The following is a 12,073-nucleotide window of genomic DNA, read 5'->3' as shown; positions in this document are numbered from 1 at the left end:
CACTGATGTGTGAAAATGTGGCATAATGTATAGGGGGTGACAGAGCCCACAGAAGGAAATCCATGTCCAAGAAAAACTGGAGTTTGTTTGTAGTGTGTTTGCAAATGTGTTTGCTTTATCCTAACCTTACCCTGATCCAACGCTAATCCTACCCTTAACCTAATCCAACCCTATGCCTAACCTTAACCTAATCCAACCCTATGCCTAACCTTAACCTAACCCTAACCTTTACGTCACCTTAAACAAGTGCTTTAACTAACATTAGCTATCATGTCTGTATGATACATATGTATGTTTCCTGAGGACTGTCTGTGTCACTGAGCTTGAGTGGAGCAGAACAGCCATTGAACTGTTTGCCGTGGTCCTTTGGCTTGTTCTGAATAAAATGGCGTTTGTGGCTAGTTGGTACAGCGACGACCGAAGTATACGGCAGTAAAGTGGGTCATGCTCTTTTTAGAACTGAGAAGGTATGTTGTGCTGTTGCTGCTTGCTAAAAGTAGTAAATTAACATGAATTGTCACCACCACCTGGACAACAGAAGTTAGCCACAGGTCTTTGCTGTGGCAGACATGCATGTGAAAATGGCCGCTGTACCAACCATCCTGCTATGTGGATTTGAATAGCTTTGTCTGTTCTACTCCAAGTTCTCCAATCTGTGCACTTCCTTAAAAGGGATAGTTCAACTATTTTGGATAAATAAAACAAATAAAAAATGATATTTCATTTCACTCTAGCTGTTCTGTAGCACAGTAGTGGTGCTCTCTTCCTCTCATTGTTACTGAGTGCTGGATACTGGCTGGATGCTCCAAATGCTAACTGTTAGCCTCCTGCCATTGAGGTGGACTTCCCCCCAGCTAAAGCCTGGGTACGCAGACCCAACGCAGACCACAAGAGCTATGACTGGTCCGCCGAACTACATCATTTCCTGGCGTTTTGCTCCTCCGGCTTCACTTCCTGCTGTAGTACCACAGCAGCAGTATGACTTTGAGTTTACATTGCCCAGTGATATGGTTTCTCTAGCACAAATCTAATTGTATTAATTGGGTTTTTCGGTTATGTTAAAGTATTGTGTTCACAAGTTTTATGTACCTTGTGTGACTTATACTGAAAATAAATTAAATTAAAATACAAAAAGAAGAAGAAACACAATGAGCACATTTTGCATGCTTCACTGCTGCCCTTCATCTTCCTTGGCTTAGCTAAAAGTCTCACCATGGCAGATTTTGCTATAGGGCCTCATGAAAGCCTCATGCTGGCACCTTTGGAGTTTTGTTTGGCTGCAGAGGTTTGGAGAAAAAAAGCTGCAACTTCATTGGGTTAATGAGCTTGCTAAGTTGAATTAATAGGAAATCGTCTCCGCATGCCCAAACTTGTTCACAAATGATAGTTAATCCGTTTAGTACAGGTTTTATCTATGTAATGCTAGAGTTTACATGAAGAAGTGTCAAATACCCAGGCATAGCGGTACCTCTCCAGTTGGTTGGCTGACCATCTTTAAGAAGAACTGCCTCCAGTTTTATCAGTGCTTCATGGAACCCAAATACTGATGTGATACTGATGTGATATAAAAGAAATGTCCTCAGAGACTTCATCTCATGAGAAGATCAAACAATTTTCGGAAAGCTCCGTTTTCCCCGTCAACATGGGAATGCCAGACCAATGTTTTCAGATTTACACACCTTGGAGACAGTTTTTGAAAAGCCAGCTTAGTGTGGATTGAAGGCTAAGACAGCAACAAAAAAGATGCATTGTCAAGTTTACCTGGCATAGTGTCGACATGGCCTAAGGCAATCAGGGTGGATAGGGAAATCATGGCGCTCTTATACTGTGCTTTATTAACATTTTGCTGTCTTGCTTGGTATCATCTCTGTCTGTGGCCAACAAAAAACTCTGTACAAATTTATTAAAGATCCAGTAAGGTTGCAGTTTGATTGTATGACTGAGATCTGTGAGTCTTGTGCAATAAAAAAGGGGAGGCTATCATGTCATGTGGCTTAAGTGCTGCCTGACATGATGTACAAGATATGTTGATCAGAAATGTATTTTTGATCCAAAATATGTCTCCTTTGAAATGTAATTGAGAATGCAGTTTAGTGTGGCTGGGACACTATGCTTATCTCCCGATTCCATATTATCGCAATATTTGGGTGCCGATTCGATATGTATTGTGATTCTTAAGTGTTGCAACTCTATATTACAATTTATTTTGATTTTTGTTTATTCAATTATCCTCTGCTCTGGAATTTGTTCAGGAACTTGCTCTTATTGTCTGTCTACCTGGAAAACCAGACATCCTCTTAATGGCCTCGCTCTCTAGTTTGTGATTGTAAAGTGTCATGAGGCTGTGATTATCCTAGAGGTCACTATAGGTCATTTTATACAGTGACATCAAGGTTAAAAAATGCTCTGACTCCAGTGAAATGGCTCCTATGGGGGCTAACATCATCACAAATGAATCAAATGTGTCTCATTGAATCCACAAGAGTCTCAGCTTTCCAATCAAAGCCAACTGATGCAGCTCCAAGACTGTTTAGGCCCCAGTCTGCACAAACACACCATTTTACAACAGGCCAAAAGACAAAACACATGTGGACTGCAGGGTTTGTGGCCCAAACTTTGTGGGATTAGCATAAGGTGGGCATGTCTGCAAAGGGGAGAGCCGTGGCTGCCCAGAGAACCCATCTTCATTCAGAGAAGTGGAGGTCAGAGGTCAAGGGGCTCTGCTGAAAACAGAGATGGCAGTTTTTTGTAGCCTATCATTGGAGTGTTGTTTTGTCACCTTGACAACAACCTAGCATTACATGCTTTGGCACCAATGGATCCTTAGGCTGTCTAGATTCATATGATAACAACATCTTTACTCTAAATCGATTCAGGAATCGGAAAAGAAAGAATCACTATACTTAAGTGAATCTGTGTTTCCCCACCCCTCCAGTTTAGTTGCATGGGAACATCAGCTTTGGGAGACAGGGTTGTGTTATGTTGTGAAGATTTAAGTGTGTGTCGGAAAGTAATGGTGCATGTCAATGCTCTTATGGATGAACCGTGAGGGCTGTCCTAACACCGTGGGCTAAGTGAGTGTTCCCACTTGCACATTGTAAAGTGGAGGAGCAGCAGCGTCAGCCCTGGGCCAGCTGAGCCTGCTCTGGAGTAGTGCAGGATGTGCAGTGTGAAAAGGCCCAGACAGCACTGAGAGCAAACTGAGCTGACAGCAGTTGCTCCTTATGGCATTGATTTGTCTGATCGCTGCGTAATGCTCTCTTTTGCAAATGCAACTGTGTATTTCGTAGTGTGAGCCAACAATATATCATTAATGCATCCCATGTATCCCATAAAATGACTTACATATGTTCTCCTGTAATTTATAACTCTGATCTACTATGAAGAGGAAGCAAGGAATGAGGGGATGGAGCATTTCTGTATGTGTGTGTGTGTGTGTGTGTGGTGGTGGTGGTGGTGGTGGTGGCGGGGCATGAAAAACAACGAAGACTAACTCTGGAACAGCAGTTTTGGAACTTTTCCATGTTCTGAACCCCCAAGTTGAGCTTCAATAAGCCGCAGACACTTCTTTGAAGTGATTCTGCCCTGTAGAGACCCTAACTCTTATTAGATTTTAGTTTAAATACAAAAATTTAAGCACAGGAGATGTGATGTTGATCAAGCATCACTGATTTGATGTAAATGTGATAGCATTTTAATGATTATATACATGAGTGTGTAAACATTTTTTTTATCTTTATTTTTATCTTTTATTTATCTATTTATTTATTCATATTTTTCATTTTTTTGCAAATTGTCTGGATTTTTTTGTGTTAATTTTCAGGTAATTTACTTGTATTTTTTCTACTTTTTTTTTTTTTTTTTTAAACTAATGTCCTGCTAATTTTTAACTAATCACTTTTCCTTGAATGTTTTTGAAAGAAATCGAGTGAATTAGTACAGGATTCAAGGGGTTAAAATGTTTGGATATCACACTTGAACACTGAGAAATCGTGGTGAGATGCAGCCACAAAGAAGAAAATGTTAAACTGATCCCTCATACATTTTCTGCATTCTGACAATTTCTAGTGAATTAAATTACAGTGAAAATAACAAGTGCTCATTTTGCTCAGGACCCCCTGGATTCCCTCAAGGACCCCTGGGGGTCCCTGTACCCCATTTTGACATGCACTGCTCTAGAATAATGAAGGTAACCTGTTACTGGTTACCTGGTGCCAAAAGTGTTGCCGTTTGCAAGTGAACCTGATGAAAGTCAAGGAGCTGGAACAAAGTGCATCCATTCCATTTCATTTCCAAGTATGTATGAGTGCACGTGTGTGTGTGTGTGTGTGTGTGTGTGTGTGTGTGTGTGTGTGTGCAACTGAAAATACTGTGCTGGGAACTGTTGTATGACTCCTGTGTTATTGCTCGGCCTGTTTGTGTGTACATGCTGGTATGTTGGGGTGCGGAGCAGCTTTTGCTTTGACCTGTCGAGAGTCTGGAGAAGCAGATCCTGTTTCGAGAGAAAACCTTTTCTTAACAGCCTGTTGATTCAAGCCAGTTTGCATGGCAGGAACACAGCTCTGACTGCAGATATTTCTATTACTTTGTTGATTTGGGGTATTTATTTATTTGTTTGTTTGTTTGTTTATTTACTATTAACATTGTGTTATGATGATTTTCTGTGATGTATTGGACTATCTGAAGAGTGAAGTTGATAAGCCTTACTGGTGTCTACTTTTTAAAACACAGTGATGGCTTGATTAGTATTGAGGTGTCATCTTTGGATACTGTAAATATGGTAAGTTATGAAATTGCCAATTCTGGAATATATCAGTATTTGAATATTTGATTGTCCTGTAATGCTTCATTTGATGTGATTATATATTGCTTGTGATTTATGGTGGACTGTTAATGATGAGATATTCTGTCAAGTTTGCCAAGTGATGTATTGTCTGTGTGTGTGTTTCTGTGTTCTGACTGGAGCACTGATGAGTGTTATTTGCAAACACGTGTTTGGAAAACCTTACATGTGCTGTCTACCAGGGTGTGAGCCAGGAGGAGCTCAGCTTAATAAGATATGAGATGATTTGAGAAATTTTGGGTGGTCTCGAAAATATGAATTGACAACATGCAGCATTTTTCCTCCATATGGAATTTGGAGGCGGCCACCTTTCTTTAATTTCTTAAAGATAAAACACATTCTCTTTGCACTCATAGTAACAAGCAGTGTTCTGTAGGCCACAGTAGTTTTCTAATAGGACTGCAGTACCGACACAGCCCACTGTGGTGCTATAATGCAATCAGCCCAATGCGTCCAGAAAGGTGCCTCCATAGAAAAAGAACCTGTGGGCTTGTGTTAACCTGCTAAGCTCAGATAGAGCCAGTGACACAACATGATCAAGTCCCCAAACTGATACCCAGTCAATTTTCCAAGTCACAAAGAAGACTGTTTTAAAATGTGCAAATATGGATTTTTTTTTTCCAAGTGAGATGGAGAGAAACAAGGTGAAAGATGAAACATGATGACACAACCTGTTGGAATAAGCTGATCAAACTGCTTAGATTTAAATGAGCCTAAATTCATGGTCCCTCATAGACGGAATTGAGTAACAATAGAAATACTACAGAATTATTACAGGCTTGCAATTGTGAAAAGCTCCCCTGAATGCCAAGGTGTCGTACACACACTGGTCCTGACAGTTTGAACCTACACCCAGGCAGCAGCTGAGGCATGTTGTGGCGAAATAATAGTCCAATAAATTGTTTTAAATTGAAAGAGGGAAGTGTGTGGTTTTCTCATGCATTGTTTTTCCTACAGTTTTTGGGACCGTCACAGAGGATTTGTGTGCTTTGGCAGTTGGACAACCATTCCCTAACACAATACAATCATGTAACACAAAACACCACTGGATAGCAACACATTTACAGGCTTGATGATTCGAATGTAAGGATTGAAGTGATGACAAGTGTTCATGAAACAATACCTTTTTCAAAGATACCTAATAAGTCAATGCAAGGAATAGATTTCCAGGCAGTGTGGTGACAGTGGACCAGTAGCACTCATCACAAGTCCTGCTCCCTGATGGTGAGCAGTCAGGAACAACAATATACAAAGAGCAAAAAATGCTTGAGGTGGCATGGGCTTGGCTCAGAATTCACCACATCTTCAGAAAATAAAAAGTTAGAGCATGACCTCTGTTAAAAACACTTCTGTCCCACCACTGGCATCTTCTTCTTCTTCTTCTTCTTCTTCTTCTTCTTCTTCTTCTTCTTCCATGAAAACCAGGGAACTAGAAATTAAATTTCCAATACATAGAAAACACTTGTCCAAGCAATCTGGATTCTAGAGTGAAGTGAAATTTTAAAATGTGTCTTCCAGTGCAACTGCAGTGAAAAGCACTGTCAGCAGGAATATCAGCTGCTCTATAAAGGTGACTACAACAGATATTTCACATACACATGTCAGGGAATAGCAGAGACCCCAACTACAGACAGGAATGTGTTGTAATGAATACTGTTAGTGGTTTCTTGTTTTTACTAAAATTCTTCAGTATGAAATGAGTGACACTAATCCTGACATGTATGAAAGCCTTGTGTGAATGTAAATGTTGTGTAAGTGTTGTGAATACAAAATGAAGACAATTTTTTTTTTTCACAGGTGCAAAAATCCAAAATATTTCTTTTTCTGTGCATTGGTAAAGACCCAGGTAAAGAAGATACACGTTTCTATGTGTTTGGACAAGTGACATCTGGAACCATTTAGGGTTAAAATGTGCTTTTTTTCTACCTCAGCTTATGTAACCTGCTGATGGAAATCTTCTGAAATTGACATAATTTTACAACCATCAATTTCACCTCATCTTATAATCCAGTCTTCATTATAAATATTGGATCATGTAACAATGACAGTAATAGCCCAGTTACTGGCAAATATTTGATATCATCTGTTGTTTTTTTTTTTTTTAGACCTTATGTGCCCTGTCTATTTTTGCTTCGCCTTTGTATTTCCAGTTGCTGGACTTGATTACAAAGATGCCAGCTAGCATGGATGAATGCCTAACCAAATAAACAATGCATATATGGACAATGGACATAGCTCAATGTCAGTCGTAATAAAATTAAATTGAAAAAAAAAATTGAGAAAAAAACAAAACAAAACAAAACAAAAAATAGAACTTTGCCATTTTTTTTCATTCAAAATTGATGGGTTTGGAAAGCTCACTGGCAGACACTGCACCTGAAGTGCCTAAAAACATATTGTGGATATCATTTAGCCCTATCGACTGCCAAATACTCTACTCTGTTTAGCAAGTGCTCAACACTGCCCCTGATGGTAAAAAGACTGTACTGCATTATTTTTCCGTCTCACTGCGGTCAGTGGCCATGCTTTGGCTTTATCTCTCTAGACTTTGATTCCTGTGGACTAAAATGTAATTTTGCAAATGCAAGACGTTGCAATTAGTGTGCTGTTGTGCATTCTTCAAAACAAATTTTCAGCTTTGTGATACCTCTCAAAATCATGTTGTTTTTGAGTTTGTATCTGCTTAAGTCATTTTAGAGCAGGACGCTCCTGTTGAGGCTCTTGTGCTCACAGGGAAGCTGAAGGAGTTAATGAAGTAAAACTTGGTGGATGTATTATGTTTGTGTAGACTGCCAAATATCACTACATATGTTCAAATCCAAACTATCATTTTAATAGCTGAGCTATGATATGCTTTTGCTTTATCCACTGTACTATTAATAAAAGTAATGTTTCCAAGTCCAGGAGATGATGCTATGTTAGTGTTGTAGCCTGCTTACTGTGGGACTCAACTTATGTCATGACACTTCTGTAGACCACAGTGTTGTTCTGGGCGAGGCAACATATTATTTTCCTTAAAATTACGTCGCAAGGATGATGCCATATTGACAATATAAAGATGGCCTGTTCAACTCTGCTGGTAGGCTCACAAACAAGAACATGACAGGGGGTGGTGTTTTGCCTGTTTCATGGGGAGCGCTTTGATATCAGAGTTCACACAAAGTCTTCCAAGCCAAATTAGGGTGTCAACAGGGAGAAAGAGAGGGTTAATTATATGGCTAAAAAGCCAGATTACTCACCAGTGTCTGGAATGAGTTCTCACCACTGAAACCACATCTCTGGCTTTACATCAGATGGTGCCAGAATCCTCTTTCCCATGGTTTGTCCACAAAGAGTTGTAGAAACAGCCACAGGCAGTCAGTGTTGCTGTCTGGACTAAAGCAACGGTCACACACCGCAGGCTGTCATGCTCAATTTTGAACTGCTACTCAGAATATTTTGGATGACTTTTCAAATATAATGTAGGTTTCAACCCATACCCCACAGCAATATGAACACACAGTGATGGTTAAAAACTATGCTTGTTGTAACAATAACAAAAGAAGTCATCCATTTTTGTTTCCAATACTTATACATGAAAGACTGTACCATTTGAGTTTTACAGAAGTGAGGCTACTCCCCAAATACAATTCAAGTCGACCATTTGGCTTTCTTTTCATTGTGCCATCTTTTAATGACCTCCACCAAGGAGGTGGAATCTTTGGCAAGGAATTAAGGCATCTATTCTTCTGTCCATCAGCAAGATGACAAAAAGTACTGGATGGATTTGCACAAAACTTGGTGGGAAGGTTGGTCCTGCATGGGCTAGTGAGGAAGTGATTGTCTTTGCTGCAGTATCCAAACACATTATGACATTATGAAACCCTGCCAACAAGTCCTCCAATCTATACAACCATACAGGTCGTTTTCTCCAACCCTCTAACACGACCCACAGGTTTTTGGTGGAGGACAGTCTCCACCCAACAGAGATGCTGGTCATCGGTCAAGGTGGCATTGACCAACTTTCCCTGCTGATTGGCTGGAAGGGCCATGCCCTGTGACAAAAACACTGCCTAAAATAATGTAGCTTTGAGCTGCAACCTTGCTGGGAATGGATTCAACTTCCTACATGGAAAAGCACAAAGGGACACCAGTAAAGTCAGAACTCTGAGTCAGAATTCTGGGGAAGATCTGAAAGCTTGGCAGGCAACAAAGTCAATGATAAACATGTTTCTCTGTAACTGGGTTTTTCTTTGAAAACACATTCAACTTCAATCCAGCATTATGTGCAGTCTTTATCTTACGGTGTGGCTTTATAGTAGTGATTCTTTTATTTGGATGAACCAACCTGGCACTACCAGCACAGATAACTAACTGTAGCCTTGCTAACATTAGTGGGTAACACTGTTTTTCTATCTTCTTATGGCCATCTATGTTATTTGCAATAAAATGCATTCAGGTGATAAGGTGGGAAATTCCAACATCCAGCACTCAATGGAAAGCTCTACAATATTAGTTATTGTCATGATGATGTGGACGAATTCAGATGTGAGCATTAAAATGCAAGTTACACGGAGGTGATGAGATTTTGTACCTTGTATTCATCTAGTTCAGATGGAGACTGAGAGAAGTGACACTCCACCCAGCTTTTTTGTGCTCACACTGATCTGAAAAATATCAGATCTGCATTGCATGAGGGACAAATCAGAGGTGGACTATTGTCAGCTGCAGTGTAAATACAGGCATGAAGTGGCTGATGTGTCCAGAGATGTCCAAGCAGCTGTTGGGCTGTGCCTTCAGAAACGATATGCTTAACACAAACACTGACCGCTTATGGACAAGAGGAGCTTGCCGTGTGAATGTGAACATACATTCTGTAGCTATTGGCAATTTATTATGCAGCACTCAGCAATGCAGCGATTCAGTTAACATGCTGAATTTATCACAGCATACATTTTTACTTGTATTTGAAGTTAGTCGTTTGAAGTAGTCTGATGGTCCAATCAAAGATGGGGTATATTTGCTTTGTCTTAAATGTCCAAAATGCTTCTGTGGAGGAATGAACATTTGATTAATCAAAACAAGGGGCTGAAACTGAATCTGACATTTCAGGAGGTATATGGTCTGCTTCCAAGATAAATATTAGTTTGACAAATGTTAGACTTCTAGCTATGAATAACAATCAGTTGATAATGGTCTCGAGTTAACATGTAGGAAGCAAGGCGCAGTACCCAGGTGAAGCACAAAGAGGGTGGAAAAAAAGCCTAAAGCCTCAAGTTTTCTGAATTCCAGGATCCTTGTGTCACAAAGCTGCAGACTCTTGCAGTCCGCATGTCCGCTGTCACAACGTGGCTCTCCAGCTCCACTGCTTCCCTTTACAGCTCCTCCTTTGTGACTGGTTTACACTAACAGCACTCAGTAAGGTAATGTGCTAATCGCCTTTTCCCCCATGTTTTTGAAAGAAATCAAGCCAAATCAATATATCATTTTAATCTTTATGAATATTGTTTTCTTGTATATTTTTAAATACATTTTTGTTTGCTTTCTTGTAATTTTCTAGTTACTTTTACTAAATTTCTAGTAAAATTTTTACAAATTTTTGAGCAATTTCATTTCTCATTTTCTTTTATTTCTTTATCACTTCTTTTCTTTTTTCAGTTTCTAGTAGCCTTCTTGAAACTTTTTACTAATGTCTAATTTTCGGGTCATTTCTTGCTCATTTCTAAATGAGCTTTCCTATGTTTTTGATTAAGTTAAATGGTCAAGTTAAATTAAGTCAATTTGCTCAGGTTTCAAAGGGCTAAACGTTAAACCTCATCAAGGTTATGTTTGAGGTTAATACCAGATCATGGTTTAAGCTGGACTTTGAAGTTTTGGGACAACAGAACTTGAATCACAACTGAGGTTTAAACTGAACCCTTCTTTCTTTTAAACCAGTTTTAAAGTTAGTTGCAACAGAAGTTAGCATTAGATCAAAACTCTGTAGCTGTTTTGTGGTTACACAGGACAGATCGGGGCCTCATAGAACAACGCATCAGCCAAGCTGCTCAGAGTGTTCGACAAACTTTTCCTTGAAAAGATTAAAAAGAGTATCCATATAAACGAACATTATTTGTCTCTCTAATCTCAACATGGGCCTCAGCATAGCTAGGGTGACATTTTCCGCAGGACTTCTGTACCACCTTTTCCAGCATCACCATGACAATTGTTTTGTCTAGAGCTTCACAAAGTAGTTGTTTCATCCAGACACACTGGGCGAAAGGAGTAAGGAACATACAAGAACACGGGGGAAGGGGGGCTGTTTGGCTAAGGTTACCCAAGTTGCTCTTGGAGAAGGATCAAACCATGAGGAGGCCCTTCATCGTCATCCTTCATCCCCGCTGCTCTTGTTATGCTTAGGCTTTTAGATAAACTCCTACTCTGGAGGGTGAGCGCTACACCGAGCCGGGGGCTTTCTTTTTTTCTGTCACATTTGAAGAAACAAAAACTCTCATGGAGTTACAGGAGATGGTGTGTGGGTGAGTTGTGGGGAAGATAAAGGTTGTCATCATGCATTCCCTGGCTCGCTTGCATGAAACAAACATGTCTGTCCTCAGAGCTTCACAGCCTGTGGAGGAAAGAAATTCCTTTTTTTTTTTTTTTGCTCTTGCATTAATCCAATTACCAAACACCTGCAGACATGCAATAACAGTTCCTGTGCCAACCCCCCATCCCCCGACCCCCCCAACAATCTCTCACCAAAAAAAAAGGATAAGAAAAAAAAAGTTGTGTTGAAGAATACAATCATATTCCATCCAGCTAACTAGAGTCCTGTTACACACCTGCCAAGGCCTTAAGCTGAAAACATAACATCCAACTGTTTTGAGGTATTTGAGAATGGCTTAGAGTGAACTTCAGGTACAAATCCTGTCATCCTGTTCAAATCTGGGTGCTCAGTCAATGGCATGCTCACATCCCACCCCCACGCCCCACCCCCCTCTTTCATGCTCCGCTTTGGAAGCTGCCTCGTGTTTACAGTGGGCCATGAAAAGAGCTCAGCACATTTTCGGAGGCAGTCATTGACAAGATAAATAGTTTGGGATTGTCTCCTAAACTGGTGGTTTTGGTGGCGGGGTGGAAATACAGAACAAAATATCAAAGTCTGGCGAAGTCGCCTGGTTGCACGTGACTCGTATGTTTCCTTTTAAAAAAAATTCTGTAGTTTTGCCCAGTTCCACTGATTTTCTGGTTGAAATACGAACCAAACCAACC

The sequence above is a fragment of the Myripristis murdjan genome, chromosome 22, assembly GCF_902150065.1.
Source record: "Myripristis murdjan chromosome 22, fMyrMur1.1, whole genome shotgun sequence".
NCBI classification, from domain to species: domain Eukaryota; kingdom Metazoa; phylum Chordata; class Actinopteri; order Holocentriformes; family Holocentridae; genus Myripristis; species Myripristis murdjan.
The sequence above is the reverse complement of the archived record's forward strand: the minus strand, read 5'-3'. Positions refer to the sequence as shown.